General features: G+C 37.8%; 1 protein-coding gene across 3 annotated transcripts in view; it reads right to left on the reverse strand.

Annotated features, from left to right (window-relative positions):
- Positions 1–15,331, reverse strand: part of LOC136032792 (ubiquitin carboxyl-terminal hydrolase 8-like) — a 135,662-nt gene that overhangs the window by 88,445 nt on the left and 31,886 nt on the right. The window lies entirely within an intron of this gene.

Here is a 15,331-nt window from a genome sequence, read left to right on the forward strand (position 1 = left end):
TGTTGCGTAAACACTTAATTCTAGGTTACAGTGGGTATGGGTAGGCTACACCAACTAGCAAAAGTTACAAACCCCTCTTCACTGAAGATGATTTTAGCCTAATAGACGATTATGTTGCCTAAAAATGGGACTTTACGAATGAATTGTGTTGCGAGAGCAACACTTTGGTTTTGTCCCGTTTTTTTTTTCCTATCCCGCCGATCTCAGCTTATTCCTGGAAACTGGTAAGGGTCTAGCCTGTGCGGTTTTTACGCAAAGTGTGAACCTCATGCCGGATTGATTAATATGACAATACATTTTGGAAAGCTCCGCAGAACTCTTGCCTGGGGCAAAAAAGGATGGTTTTTGCTTGTCCACGAGCCAGAGCCTATGGTGTGCGAAGTGAAGTTGAGATGTGTAGATCTATCACATAGACCTATGTCAGACAGGAGTATCTGAAGTTGTGCAGCCAAGATTTCGTTTCATCAAACAATGTTTCTGCTTTCGAGTGGAAAGCTCCGTTCTAGCAGGCAAGCAGGCAGGCACCACTTTCAAATTGAAGATGGACTAAAATCTATAAGTGTTAAATATATGCGGCAGTTACCCGGCCCCACAATAAATATATCTTCTTTGAGTGATAAATAGAAAAATTTACAGAAGCAAAAATGTGGCATTTTCCCACGGGTCCGAAAGTGCTGCCATCTATTGTTTCTGCCCATTTCTGTTCGTGATTTCAGCTGAGTTTATCATTCGGTTTTTCGGACTTGGTATTGCGGTAGAGAAATGGTATCAGATGTGCCTAATAAACTTTAAAAATTATCTCATTGCTAAATAAATTGGAGCTTATCCTTTGCTCCTTTCTAAGTGGTGACGTTAGAAAATTGGCCTACGGCAAAAAAATCAACTTTTGAACTAAGACAGATCGAATTTTTTTTCGACGGCAATCGATAACTCTTGATGAGCTGATCAAAGTATATGACATCCATATTTTGGTACGAAATTCCTTCATGAGGTATACCAGTTTGAAAGTTTCAAGGGGTTGACAACTTCAGTAATAAGGTACCCAGTGAAACGAAATCTAGGCCGATACAAATTGTGAGAGATGTACAGGACTTGTAAGCAACAGTCGGCTGTTAGGTAGTAATCACCTTCGGCAATGAGGGGTTAGCAACTTTTGCTAGTTGGTGTATCTATTATTTGTTTCCAGTTGATGGTAAAACCAATTTGGTTCCAGTGGTAAGACATGTAGGGGACTTGTAAGTAATAATCGACTGTTGGGCTACAATCATCTTCAGCGATGAGGGGTTTGCAGCTTTTGCTAGTTGGTGTACCCTTTTATTTGTTTCCGGTGAACTTGATGTCTATCACGGGAGAGGGACTTGTAAGTAAGAATCTGTTCACTTTGGGCTAGAAATTTGTGGAAATTGGTGCACATTGTATTCGATCTCTTTAAATCTGACAGAATTAAGTGTTTACGCAACGGGTACAAACGATAACGTAAAACAATGAGGTAGTTTCGTAATAATTAGTGTCACCTATGGTATTTTAATCCTGAAAAGTTACGGATAGCTTTATAATACTAACTAGATTATATAAGATATTGTTCCAAGTTTTCATCCGTCACGAGGTCTACGATTGAAAAGGATAAAGTTCAACTGGCTGCAAACTCAATTTAGTCCCTTTTTTCGATATTATTTTGTAATTGTTGTTTTTTTCAACGCCGAGGAATAGTCTTTGGTCATGTGATAACTGATTGCATTCTTGTTTGAACACACCGTTTTAAAAACTTCGATAGGCTGACAACTTCATCATTTAACCGATAGTGAAGAAATAAGCACAAACGAGCATGTAAAACAGTGAGATAGTTTCGTAATAATTAATAGAATGACATCTATGGTATTTTGATCCTAACAAGTTAGGGATAGCTTTATAATATCAACTAGATTATATAATGTATGCTTCCGAGTTTTCATCCGTCACGATGTCTACGATAGAAAAGGATAAATTTCAACTGGCTGCAAAGTCAATTTAGTCCCATCTTTCAATACTATTTTGTTGTTGTTTTTTCAACACTGAGGAATAGCCTTTGATCATATGGTTACTAGTCGATAGCGAAGAAACGAAACCAAAGTGTTGCTCTCGCAACACTTTAGTCGGCGAAGCCAGACAAAGGTTACCGTAACACTTCAAATTGCCCGTCAACGTAGGTGAAGTTACAATTACTGTAAATCCAATTGAACAGGAAGAAATTAGGGTTTAGGGGCCAATAGCCCATACCACATGTTGGTTACACCTGAGCATGATTTAAGAAAACTAGGTTTTTCAACTAAAAGTAAGGAGCATCACCTAACTTTTTTTCGCGTGCTGACCAATGGACTCCGTTGCACAGGCCAGGAGTACAATACATGATTGGGGGCAAATCATCCGACACTTCCCATGTACTATAGGTCTCCCCGTTCGCCTGCGAGTCCAGAGGACTTGTTGGACATGTGTGAACCATAAAACACGGTAGTCTATTAGGCTTAGGTCACTCGTTCACCTGTGAGTCCAAGCAAATTCAGTCCCCAATTTGGCATACAAGTCCAGTGGATATCGTCCGTCATGAGTTAACCCGAAAATATGGATCACCCCTTAGATCTATGACTATCTACCTTAGTTCTGCCTTAGCTCTGTAGATGATAGACTATCTATCGACAAGTAAAAATGACATTTTTGAATACAATCCTAAAAAAGGCTTTTGCCAACTTTGCCTCTCACTCAGACCATCTGTCTTGGCTTTTTCTGCAATTAGCCATGGCTTGATGCCAGCAACTTGATTTTAATTCAAAAATCAATGGAAATAAGTAAACTTAAAACAAACAAAGATTTTTCCGTATATAAAGAGAGCTTCACCCAATTCAATCCCTCGCTTTTTGTGCTAAAGTTTGACTTTTTATCCCAATTATTTAAGAACAACTGCTGAAACACTGTTGAATTGGCATAAGCAGCTTTTTTACGAATTGTTCTTAGCGTAATGAGGAAGGGATTAAGGAGGGGGCACACCCCATCATATACAAAAGAAGTTCCGATCGTTTTATGTTTTAATATTGCTCTTTAATTTCAGTTTAAAAAAATTGTTTTATTATTTAATGTCGAGCAGCAACACACCTCAGTTTTTCTGTTACTTTCCAGGGCAAGCAGACCAAGATCGCCTCTGGAACTACATGTATAACTAGTATAGTTCAAATATCTCTTCAATATAAAATAGCGGGAAAGTCTCCATGCAATCAGTGTGATCAGTTGTTGAAAGGTCAAAGTCGTATTAAAATATATACATAGACCTTATTTTTAACAAATTCGAATTGACAGGAATAAAAAACAGAACAAAAAAGAAATAACAGATGTAGACTTCATCCGTTGAAAGAAGCGGCTAAGTTATTGAGACTTTCCCCTTGATCAACCTATGGTTTTTACAAGATCGATAGTTTTGGCAAAATTTTCAGAATTTATGTTTCGAATGGTTCAGATGCATCAAATCTTAAATAAACCTCAAACCTAAGTTTCGAGAAATTTTCTTATTATCAGGTTCGTAGCAAGGGTACCATTTCCAAGGTATTTCATCCCATTTTGGGATCAGAGGCGTAATTTGCTAAAGGGCAGAGGGGTAACTTGATGTCAGACACCAGTTCCCCCCCCCCCCCAGCTGAAAATTAGTGTCTTCAAAAATCTTGTCAATAATAAGATAGCTCTATATAATTCAAGCATCCACACTCACCGCAGCACCAAACCGCCAGAGGCCAACACCGCTAAGCATACTCCTCCTCCAACCCTAACTATTCAATGCCTCCTCCTCTACACCCTCCCAGGAAGTTTTAATTTCCTTTAAATCTGTATTTATGACATCCTCCCACCCCGGACGAGGACGATTTGCTTTCCGTCTTGCCCCAGACAGTTGGCCGAAAAGGACAATCTTCGGCAACTTGTCATTCTTCATCCACAGAACGTGACCTAGCCATCTCAACCTTTCTTTCATTATAGCCCTAGAAAGCGGGATTCAATCACATTTTCCGTAAAACTTACTGTTTGAAATACGGTCAGTCAGCCGGGTACCCAGAACAATCCGTAGACAATTTCTCTGGAAAACATTTAGTAAATTTTCATCCGCTTTTCGGAGCACCCATGCTTTAGAGCCATATTTGACCACTGTCATCACTGTAGCTTCCAATATTCTAATCTTGGTTTGCAGACTTATCTTTCTACTCTTCCAAACTTTGTTTAATTGTGAAAAAAAACACCCTAAGCGTTGGCTGTGCTACTTTTAACATCTTCACTGCTCGAACCGTCTTTACTAATAATACTGCCAAAGTAAGCAAAACTGCCCATCTGATCTATCTTTTCTTTACCCAACGTCACCTTTTCGCCTTCACTTATTCCTCCCTTAGTGACTAAAGTCTTCTTAACATTAATTTTCAAACCTACTGTAGCACCCTGAACTCGGGAAACCTCTAAAAATTCATTCACTTTGCTTTTTTTCATCTAAAATGCCTAAATCATCAGCATAATCTGAGTCCAGGAGAGTTTTCCCCAGTGGCGCCATTTGGGGGGGGGGGGGGGGCAGGGGGGGGGGCATGCCCCCCCCCCTGATTTCTGGAGGGGCCCAATTTCAACCACGTAATTCTTTGTTTATTCGTCCTTGTTCTACTTTTTTCTCTTTTTTTTACCGTATTTCTACTGTGAATTATTACTAAATAGCAAATTCAAGATACTCGACGATTATTGCATTTCAAGAAAGTATCCTGTTTTTGCCGTTCTCCCTAATTAATTTATGGTCACCTTTTGGCAGGGGTTTGTAAAGTCCTTTCTGAGCTCGGAGTACTTCTGTGACATTGAAGTCTCTCCAGTGATTAATGAATCCCGTCAGTCGGCACATTTATGTGTAGGCTAACATCTGGAAAAGAGGGTATCCAGACCAGGGTGTCATTCCAGTTTTGTATTTAGTTTCTCGTTACCCTTCATCAAATAAAGAACCGTGAAACAGTGTTGAGTTGTGTTCAAGTTCAAATCGGATTATTGAAACATGAGTTCATCCGGTGCGAGTGGTGCAAAAAAAAGGAAAATAAAAGCCCAAAGGAAAGAAGAAGAAATAAAGATGCAACGACGATTGGCTTCGTTTTTCAAACCGACTGTAAGTAAATCTACCACATTTTAAATTTTGTTTCGTCGACCAATCTCACTGAACGAACGAGAACAAGAGCTACGAGCTCATATGGCACTTGTTACGAGTGTTTTTCTATTTAATTTCTGATCATTTTTTAAATAAAGCCAGGAAATCTGGCTTCACCTCCACGGAGAAATCCCCCTTGGAAACATCCTCTGAACAATACAATCCTGGTTAAAATTTACTGGGACAATTACCCTTAACACTTCCAAGCGTGAAATTGAGCCAGTAAATAGAAAGCAAGATATATAAAGAAATTTTGTACAGGAATTCTGGAAAATTTTTCCAGTACACAATTTCCCCTGAAAAGTTCATCCCCTAGAAAATTCATTTTCCATGGAAAATTCTCCCCGAGCTAAGTCCCCCAGCCAAAAAAATCGTCCTCCCCTTCCCACCCTAGAAATGTATGCATGCTTCCGAATAAGAAATACTATATGTAAACAATGGTCACATTTTTTAACTTGAAGACCTTTTCCCAAGAGCTCTGGGTTTCATGTTATCTCCAAAGACATTATTATTAGGCCTTTCAACGATGTTGAACAAAATAGCTATCTCAGATTTTTGGTCAGGGGAATTTGGGGAAAAATGGCGTGGGAGGGGGCCTAGTTGCCCTCCAATTTTTTTGGTAACTTAAAAAGGGCACTAGAACTTTGAATTTCCGTTAGAATAAGCCCTCTCCCGATGTCTTGGCCCACTGGTTCGATATGATCACCCCTGGGCAAAAAAAAAAAAAATAAACACGCATATGTGATCTTTCTTCTAATATGAAGTACAAAATTCCACATTTTTGCAGAGAGGAGCTTGGAGCCTCTACAATAGGGTTCTCTTTATACGCTGAATCTGATGGTATGATTTTATTATGATTATATGAGTTCTAAGGGTGTTTCAGCCATTTTTTGAAAATCAGGCACATTTCTCAGGCTTGTAACCTTTGAAGGGTAAGACTAAACTTAACAAAATGTATTTAAAATCAGCATAAAAGTTTAGTTCTTTTGACATATCTATTGGTATCAAATTCCGTTTTTTAGAGTTTCGGTTACTATTGAGCCGGGTCGCTCCTTACTTACAGCTCGTTACCAAGAACTGTTTATAAGATAATGCTCAGACAAATCTTGTTGAGTTTCTTCTTTTGAAGAGGAAAGATAGAACAAAAAGCGACAAAGATAAGAAATTTCAAACCTAATAAGTTTTCGTCCGCATGAATTACTATGGCTAGCTTCAGTTTACCTTGCTTCAGAAAGTGTTTAATCACCCGACAGCAGTACTCGTGCATCATATTTTGTGTTTATTGATTCTAGGTTAAAATATAGAATCAAGGGAATGATATCTTTGCAAGGTAATCCTACATAAACAAAAAATAAATAAAGAAGTGTATCACAGAAACCTATAAAAACCTACAAAACATAAAATTGAATAGCACATTGGACTTAATTGAATGAAATAAAAAAGACATGTTTTTTCAACTGAATGTAAGAAGAGACATTAAAGCTCAAAACGGATAGCAATTTTTAAGTATATGAAGGGGTTCACCCCCTTGTCAATACTCGCTCTTTACGCTGTTCAAATTTGGTTCCAATTCTTTAAGAATGACTCCTGAATCTCAAAGGCCGTTTGATTAGAATAAATATCTCTTTTGAAAGTACTAAAAAAAAAACTTTAGCGTAAAGAGCGAGGTATTGACGAAAGGGTGAACCTTCTCATATGTAATAATTTCTTTTCGTTTTAAGTTTCAATCCTGCTCCTTACTTTGAGTTGAAGAAACTTTTTTTTCATTTAATTTCTTATTCTTTTTTTAATAATGCTTGGAAATCCAGTGCCCCCTTGATCGAAAATTCAGCTCCCCTATGAAAAGTTTCTCCATGGAAAGATCCTCCTACATAACCTCCTCTGCTCGAGCTGCCCCCCCCCACCAGAAAAAACTGAAAACGTCTGTATACTTCGCAATCACCTATACTATTTATAAAAAAGGGCAAAGTCCACAAATTGAACACCTTCCCCCAGAGACTTTGGACAATTAAGACATCTTTAAAGACATATTTATTAGATTTTTCAAATATATTAAACAAAATGGCTGTTAAACAAAATGTAAATATATTTAAACAAAATGGCAAAATGCGGAGAGAGTTCTACGAGGTTTTGGACAGAGTGTTAAATGAGTTTGAAGAGCGTTTTTCTGTCCAGCTGCCAGTGCTAGAAGCCACACGTTGCCTTAACCCCAAATCCAAAGATTTCATGGACTCAGATTTACTTCTTGTGATCGCGACATACTTCGATCAGGCGGGAATCGATACTATGCAGCTGAAGTGTCAAGCTTTAATAGCTCGTGCATTTGTGTCGCAGCTTCCACAGAAACCGGCAAACGCTTTAGATGTCTTCGAACGCCTCGGAGGATTGAAAGAAGCTTATTCTGAGCTTCTTAAGGTCGTCAGGGTAGTCCTCACACTCCCGCTCACAACGTGCTCAAATGAACGTTTTTTCTCTGTGTTGACGTTTGTGAAGGACTACCTCCGGACAACGATGGAAAACGAGCGACTTTCGCATTTGCTGCTTATATTCTCTGAGAAAGCTGCAGTGAAGGAGCTCAATTTTGAGAAGCTTGTCGACGACTTCGCAAAAATGAAGCAAAGGAGATATCCATTGCTGAAGTAACTGTACGTAAGTTTCTGATTTATACAGTAAATGTTCTATTTTGGTACTGTTTTTGGTCCCTAAATAAGCTGCAAAATGCGAACCCCAAAGGTAGTACGGTACCTAAAGGCATGTTCGAAAATTTTAAAATTTTTAAGGCTGGATGGGGGCCCAAAATCGATTTTTGGCCCCCCCCTAAGGTTTTCTGAAATGGCGCCACTGGTTTTTCCTCTCCATTTGATTCCATGGTCTCCAATTGCCTTTCCTGTGCTCCTTAAGACAAAATCCATCAAAATGATCCGTATAAAGGGGGACAGAACACAACCCTGCTTTACTCCTGATTTAGTACAAAACCAGTTGCTAACCTCATTTTCCACCTTAATTGCAGCAACATTATTCTCGTTAAATACCTTCTCGCCCCGTAAAATACCTTTGTTGGTATTTTAAAAGAAAAATTAAACCATATTTCAGTTCGATCTCTCGTATCATCCACAAAGACGCAAGTTTCATAAACAAAGCAGAAAAAATTGAACCAACCCCCGTTAATTTTGAAAATACATCCCCCCCCAATCAAAAACGTTTCACTAAATAGCACCACAGGTCTGGACCTTCCACAACTAAAGGGAAAAGAACAGGAAAATTGGCAAACAAAGCAGCCATGAAGATTGAAGAAAGTAATTTTATATATCACAGTAACAACAAATAAATCGACGCTAAAAGATATTGACAATGAAACGACTTTTTCGTTTTCTTTTCCACAACCATAAATAAGAATTTAATATGAAAAACAAGCTTTTTCACTCAAAGTAAGGATCAACATTCAGCTCAAAACAAAGAAAAGTTATTAAGTATATGAAGGGGGTTGCCTCCTCCTTAAGACCTCGCTCTCTACGCTAAAGTTTTTCAGTACATTTAAAGAAGCTTCTTATTGTTCTTATTAAACAACCCATGTTTTTCAGGAGTTGTTCTTAAAGAACTGGGAAACAAAGTCAAACTTTAACGTAAAGAGCGAGGTATTGAGGAGGCGGTAGCCCCTGTTAGATACGTAATAATTTCTGTTGGTTTTAGATTGAATGTCGCTCCTTACTTTCAGTTGAAAAAAAAACTTGTTTTTTTAAATTTAATTCTTGATCGTTTTTAAATAATGCCGCAAACATCGTCCCCCGTCCAAGGTAAAATTCCTCCGTTCCACGGAAATATTCGCTAGGCAATTAAATCCAGGTAAAAATTTACACCGGACAATTACTCGTAGCATCTCCACATGTACAACATCTTCACATTTCCTCCGACCGAAAAATGTATGTATACTTCCCAATAACAGATATTAGACCTAAAAAATAATCAAATTCCATCGCTTAAAACCCTCTCCCCAGGAGGCTTTGGGGGTTCAAGCTATCTTCAAAGACATAATTAATTTGCTTTTCAGCTATGCTGAAAAAAATGGTTATCTAAAAATTTTCATGTGACTACTTTAGGGAAAAGGAACAAGGGAGGGGTAGCTGCCATCCAATCTTTTTGGTCACCTGAAAAGGACACTCGAACTGTTAATTTCCGTTAGGATGAGTCCTTTTTGAATTTCTAGGACCATCAGTTTGATACGATCCCCCACGCCAAAAAAATTAAAATAAACGCGCATCCGTAATCTTTCTTCTGTCAAAGAAAATACAAAAGTCACATTTTTGCAGATCTTTAACGAAATTTGCGTAGCTTAAAACCTTGAAAGTAGAGTTCCCTGATACGCTGAGTCTGACGGTGGGATTTCCATTAAGATTCCTTGACTTTTAAGGGGTGGTTCCTCCCTTCTTCAAAAAACAGGCAAATTGATCCGATATTTAGGCTATGGTTGTTAAAGGACGGTTATTAAGTGAATAAATTATCTTAATGTAACTATTGAAAATTCATAGCAGTAGAAAGCCACTCGAGGACAAGAGCTACACAAAACCCTACTCCCTCCTTTCATTTTCAGAGCTTCTGTCTTCGCTCTCATTCGGGCAGATAATTCAATTTTAAAGACACCTGATTTTGCTACGGTAGGGTGAAGTAGGCTTGTGTATAGTGGCGCTATCCTCAGGCAGCTATGTGTTGTGATAGGCTATTGTAGAAGCAATAAGTCGTTACAGTCATGACCAGTGCTTCCACTGGGTCGAATTTTTGACTCCCAATGCAAAAAAAATCGTGTCAGACTTCCGACCTTTATAAGATCAATCCGTTCGAGGTAACGAACTGTAAGGAGCAACTCGTCTCAATAGTAACCAACTATCTTTTTTACCAGAAGCAAGACCACGAGTACGTGTTTATTTGTTGTTGTTTCTTCCGGGGGGGGGGATCGTATCAAATCAATGATCAATCAAGAAGATCAGGACAGGGCTCATTCGAACGGAAATTAAAAGTTCAAGTATTCTCCTTCTTCGGGAAAAAAATTTGTTGAGCCATTTTGTGGCACCAAACTACGAATTTTGTCCCAAAGAGGACTAAGTTGGAAGCATAAAAAATTACACCGCGTGGTGGCACATTCGTTACTGAAATGTCACGTTCCCCATACAAGATAAATGGTTAATACGAACTTTTACTTTAATACATAATTTAAATAAGTTAATTCAGCTTATTTTTCTTGGAATTATGTTTAGTAATGTATGATTGAACATCAGATTATAAAGAAGGGGAAGACAGTAATTGTGTAGTTGTGGGCGGGGGGTTAAGTACCAAAAAGAACGCATTTCACTGCCCGAATTGCGTGACTATTTAAGAGACTTCAGATAAATATAGAAAGAGGTTTGGCAGAGGGTGGGGGTAGAAATCAATCTGTTATGTCCCTTTAGTTAGACCAAGCCTAAATAAAGGTGCTGTGGGATAATAACTTCCTTCTTGTTGCAAAAAAAAAAAATCTTAAGACTTATTTTAAAGCTTCATTTAAGTAAACTGGTTTGCTTCATATTTCATAGACAAAATTATAAGCAGTGATGTGTAAGTGCATATCAGCTATTACGAAGGAGCGGTGATGGGTCTTTTTGTAGGCGGCGGACCAGACGGCTTAAAGACTGTATTTTGATGCACCAACTCCCATCCCAACTCTTATTGAGCCTTCAAGTAAATATAGAATGAGTTTTGGGGAAGGGGGGATTTATATCTAACCCCTACTCCTGGAAAATTTTTGGTCTATGCTTTTATTATTGGTAATAGAGGAAGGGGTAATAGTATCCCTCCTACTACGTCAATCTTTTATATAGGACATTAAATATTATTATATTACATTATATTCACATTCTCAACGGCACAGAGGCGGGAAAGATGAGGCTGGGCATCATGAGTCCCGCCAAGTATTTTATTTTTTTTTGAGGAGGGAAGGGAAGGCTTGCAAATCCTACCAGAAACTTTGTTTTCACCAATTTGGAATAGTAATGTTTCAATGTTCCAATTTATACACTATTTTCATTGCACTTAGATATCAGTGGACCCTATCGTAGAGGTCGCGAGGGCTTCAACCGCGTAGAAGAGCAAAGTTCACGCAATATTTCCATCCATAGGAACAACAACACCCTTTCTGTCCAACAAAAACTCTTTAGTAAAAATATTAATAAGAACTTATTCGACAAAACTACTGTTCATCGTCGTGAATAAACACTCAAGATTTTGTTCAAAATCTTAATCACAATCTGATATTTTCGTTTAAAAAAAAATCTAAATCGGGCCGCTATCGATCAATTTATAATTATTCATGCATAAAATTTGATTAAGTAAGTAATAGGGGGGGAGCTACGGGTCCAGTAGCCTATATAATATTTGGGTTGGGCCTGGGCATGATTTAAAAACCGATTAGAAATAAATTTTAACAACAAGTTGTTGTTTTTTCGACTGAAAGTAAGGAGTAACATTAAAACAGAACTTATTCCGTATATCAGTGGTGCTGTTACCTCCTTATTACCAATGTTACCAATCCCCCGTTCTTTACGCTAAAACTTTAACTTTTGTCCCAATTCTTTAAGAACGAACCCTACAACACATGGGTTGTTCGACTGAAAAGTAAAAAGATTTTTTCGAGCATAAAGAAGTTGGCATTAGAACCAAGGAGTTAGGGAGGGTGTAGCCCCTATCTTAAACAAATAATTTCTGCTCCTTCAAATTTTAATATTGCTCCTTAATTTCAGTTGAGAAACCTTGCTTTATTATTTAATGTTGAGTAGCAATACATCTCAAGTGTTTCTTTTACTTTCTAAGGAAAACAGGTCAAGATCATCTCTAAAACTGGATGTGTGGTAAGTATAGTTCAAATATCCTTAAAATATAAATAGCTAGAGAGTCTTAATATAAGCAGTGTAATAAACTGCTGATAGGTCACAGTTGTATTAAAATTTATACACACAACTACGTTTTGAACAAATTCGTATGGACTGAAATAAAAAACAGAACAGAAAAGAAAAAACAGAAGTAGACTTCATCCATAGGAAGAAGCGGTTAAGTCAATGAGGCTTTCCCCTTACTCTACCTCTGGTTATTACATGACTGATAGTTTTGGCTAAATTTTTAGAATCTATGTATCAAATGGTTCAGACGCATAAGATCTTAACTAAACCTCAAACCTAAGTTTCCAGTGGTAACTCTTTACTGTGGTAAAATTTTGCTGTGGTAAAATTAGCGTTTTACTTAATCTGTCTGATCAGTCTGACACTTATTAAGTCTGATTGAAAGTACCATCATTTCAGAAAACTCGTCATCTTTCAAACTGACGTTGAAAATTTTAGCGGCGAAAAAGATCAAATAGAAAAGGGAAATAGAGGGAACCCATCCCGAGAGAGCACGCTCAAAAAGAAGAGTTAAATCTAGACGTAGTTAGACGCGCGTCTCTGAAATTAATGTGTAGAATGTTAAGGACAAATTTTCTGGTTGCTTTCTGTTCGTATTCAAACCCAAAATTCAAACTCAGTTAATATTCAAAGAATCGGAAGCATAGTAAATGTATTAGGACGTAGAGACTTCAAGGAGCTTACCACAAGGATCGATCATACCCTTAAGAAAGGCAAAAAAACAAAAAGAAAGTTTAAGAGACACGTGTGTGGTTTTCATTGCTGGGAACGATCTGTGTTTGTCATTTGTACAAGCTGTTTTACCTTTTTATGAAAATTGATCCACACAAGGCTGTTGTAGAAACAATCAAGCTGGCCATGTAGGAGACAAGTGTGGTCAGACAGCCTTTAGCACAACACTACAATGAAATTTTTTCGGTCAACTGAGAGTGACACCTTTACTCACATTATCGCTTAAACAACTGATCTGAGTGCGAAAAACCAATATGTTCTTGCCGTTTTATTAAGTAATAAGGGGTTCAAAATACAAGCAGACCTTCTAGGTGCGAATGTGTTGCTATGAGAATACGGAAGCCATTTTTGACCTTATTCTTAAGATCCTTCAAGATCAATATCATATTGGACTATATTATATGTGGAAACGTGTAATACTGTCTAAGGTTGTGAGCAGAATCCAAAAATAAATTCCCATCTGTAATATTTGTGAGATGAAGAAACCTTTCAATTCATTTATTTGCTCACTATACTTGAAAACAATTGACAAGGCAACTGGAAAATCAGCGTCATAATGAATGTAATCATTTCAACACGAGCACCAAAAGGTGTTCTGAGTTCAAATTCTATCAGACCCAGTCCTGAATATGCAGGTCCTAGGTTAAATACGTCATCAATTAGGGCTTTTGTTGAGCAGCTATCACATCATTGGGACAGGAAAAATAGCAAGTCTAAAGGAGTAGCAGCAGATGATCCCACTCACGCTAACAACAGGGTAATGTAAGCACAGAAAAATAACTGCTTCGGATTCACCTCGATTTGTGTGCTTGAGCTGCTTACATATTTTAATGTTCTCTTCCAAAATTAAAATCTTTGTTCCATAAGGTAAAATTAGAGGTGGAGATATTTTCAAGAAACCCAATTCCATGAAGAATAGCTACGTTAGATCAACTTCACCTTCGAATATCAGTTCCAACAGCGAAATAGAATACCTTCCAATGAACATGTGTGTTTGGGAGTGTCAGCTGACAGGTCTCATCAAACCTTGCAGTCAAATCCGAACACAAAAGCAGACTAATCTGAAGTGGAAGTCGTCTACAAATATGCTCGCAAGCCATGTGCAGAGGTGAGGAAGCAAATAACAGAGTGATTCTCGTTTGAAGATGAACTGCTTACGTTGTTACAATAGCCCTGCGAAATATTTGGAGTCAGGTCCAATTAGTTTTCAGCAAAAGATTCTTCTGAGATATAGTGCACCGTCTTAAGACGGAAGAAAGATCATAGAAGAATGACACAGTTTAAAGCTTGTTGATCTTCCACATATCACAAACGTCAGTGATTTTTGTCGTCATGGCCTTCAATAAAAACGGCACATAGTGCGCAAAATTTTCTCAACGTAACCTATAGCATACAGGCCAAGCCAGGCAAAAACAGAAAGAAATATGTGTCCTATGCTCCCTTTTGAAATGACTCAATTCTGTGAAAACATACGTGATGGCAGACGACTGCATTCAGTCTAATGTAAGCACAGCTTTGACTTCAAATAGGCCTAGATGAACAGAGTGTGAGGAGTATAAGAAAAATATAAACCGCTAATGTTATCCATAAAAAGAATAATAAAAACTGCTTCATATTACTTTTCCACTGCTTCAGCTGTATCACGAGATTTGTCGAACTTAAGTTCATAGCTGATAATCAATAAGGTTTTCTTATGCTTCTGGCATCAGCCAGTCACTCCTTTGGGCATGACCCTTGGTACTTGAAGTGCCAACAAAGCTAGAGCTAGACTGTTTTTTTTTTATTATTATTATTATTTTGAGTAGGCAAAAGTATGCCCTTAGTTGTTTGTATTGTTAGTCTGATTTTTAATACCGGTTTTGATAGCGAAATATGCATACTCATGAGTAGCAAATTATATTTGTAAATTGTCATGGCATTTTCGTTTCTTAGAGGGATTATCCATTCCTTCAACCAAAGTCCAAAAATCTATGATATTTCCTTAAGAAATCAGTACTGGACTGGGACTAAAGGTCCATGGTTCATAGAAACCCACCCGTAAAATCTGCACGAGGCAAGGAGCTTCTTGCGTGGCTGCGTGGGAAAAGAAGGGCAAAAAAAATTACTCTTACATCAAACATAAAGAAACGAGTCAAAAGATTTATGGAAAATTAGAAGCTTCACCTTAACAGTCAGAATTTTTCAGATTTTTTGGTTGGTTTTGCAAATCCAATAGATTTCGAACCAGTGGGGGGGGGGGGGGGTCGCAAAAATATTCAGATTTCCTGCGCTATGTTGTCGGAATTTTTAAACAACGTGAAAGCACTGGTCTTTTTTAGTCGAATTCAAGTACAACATAAGACAAAGTAGGAAAGATATAATGGCAGAAAATCAAGTACACATCTTCACAGATTCAAGAGAAAAGATGAACAAAAAGACTGTCAAACTAATAAAAGAGCAATGCGGTAGCTCAGCAAGTACCATCAGTCAGAACTGAATTAGGAGCACGTGTCGA

The sequence above is a fragment of the Artemia franciscana genome, chromosome 1 (genome assembly GCF_032884065.1).
Source record: "Artemia franciscana chromosome 1, ASM3288406v1, whole genome shotgun sequence".
Taxonomy (NCBI): domain Eukaryota; kingdom Metazoa; phylum Arthropoda; class Branchiopoda; order Anostraca; family Artemiidae; genus Artemia; species Artemia franciscana.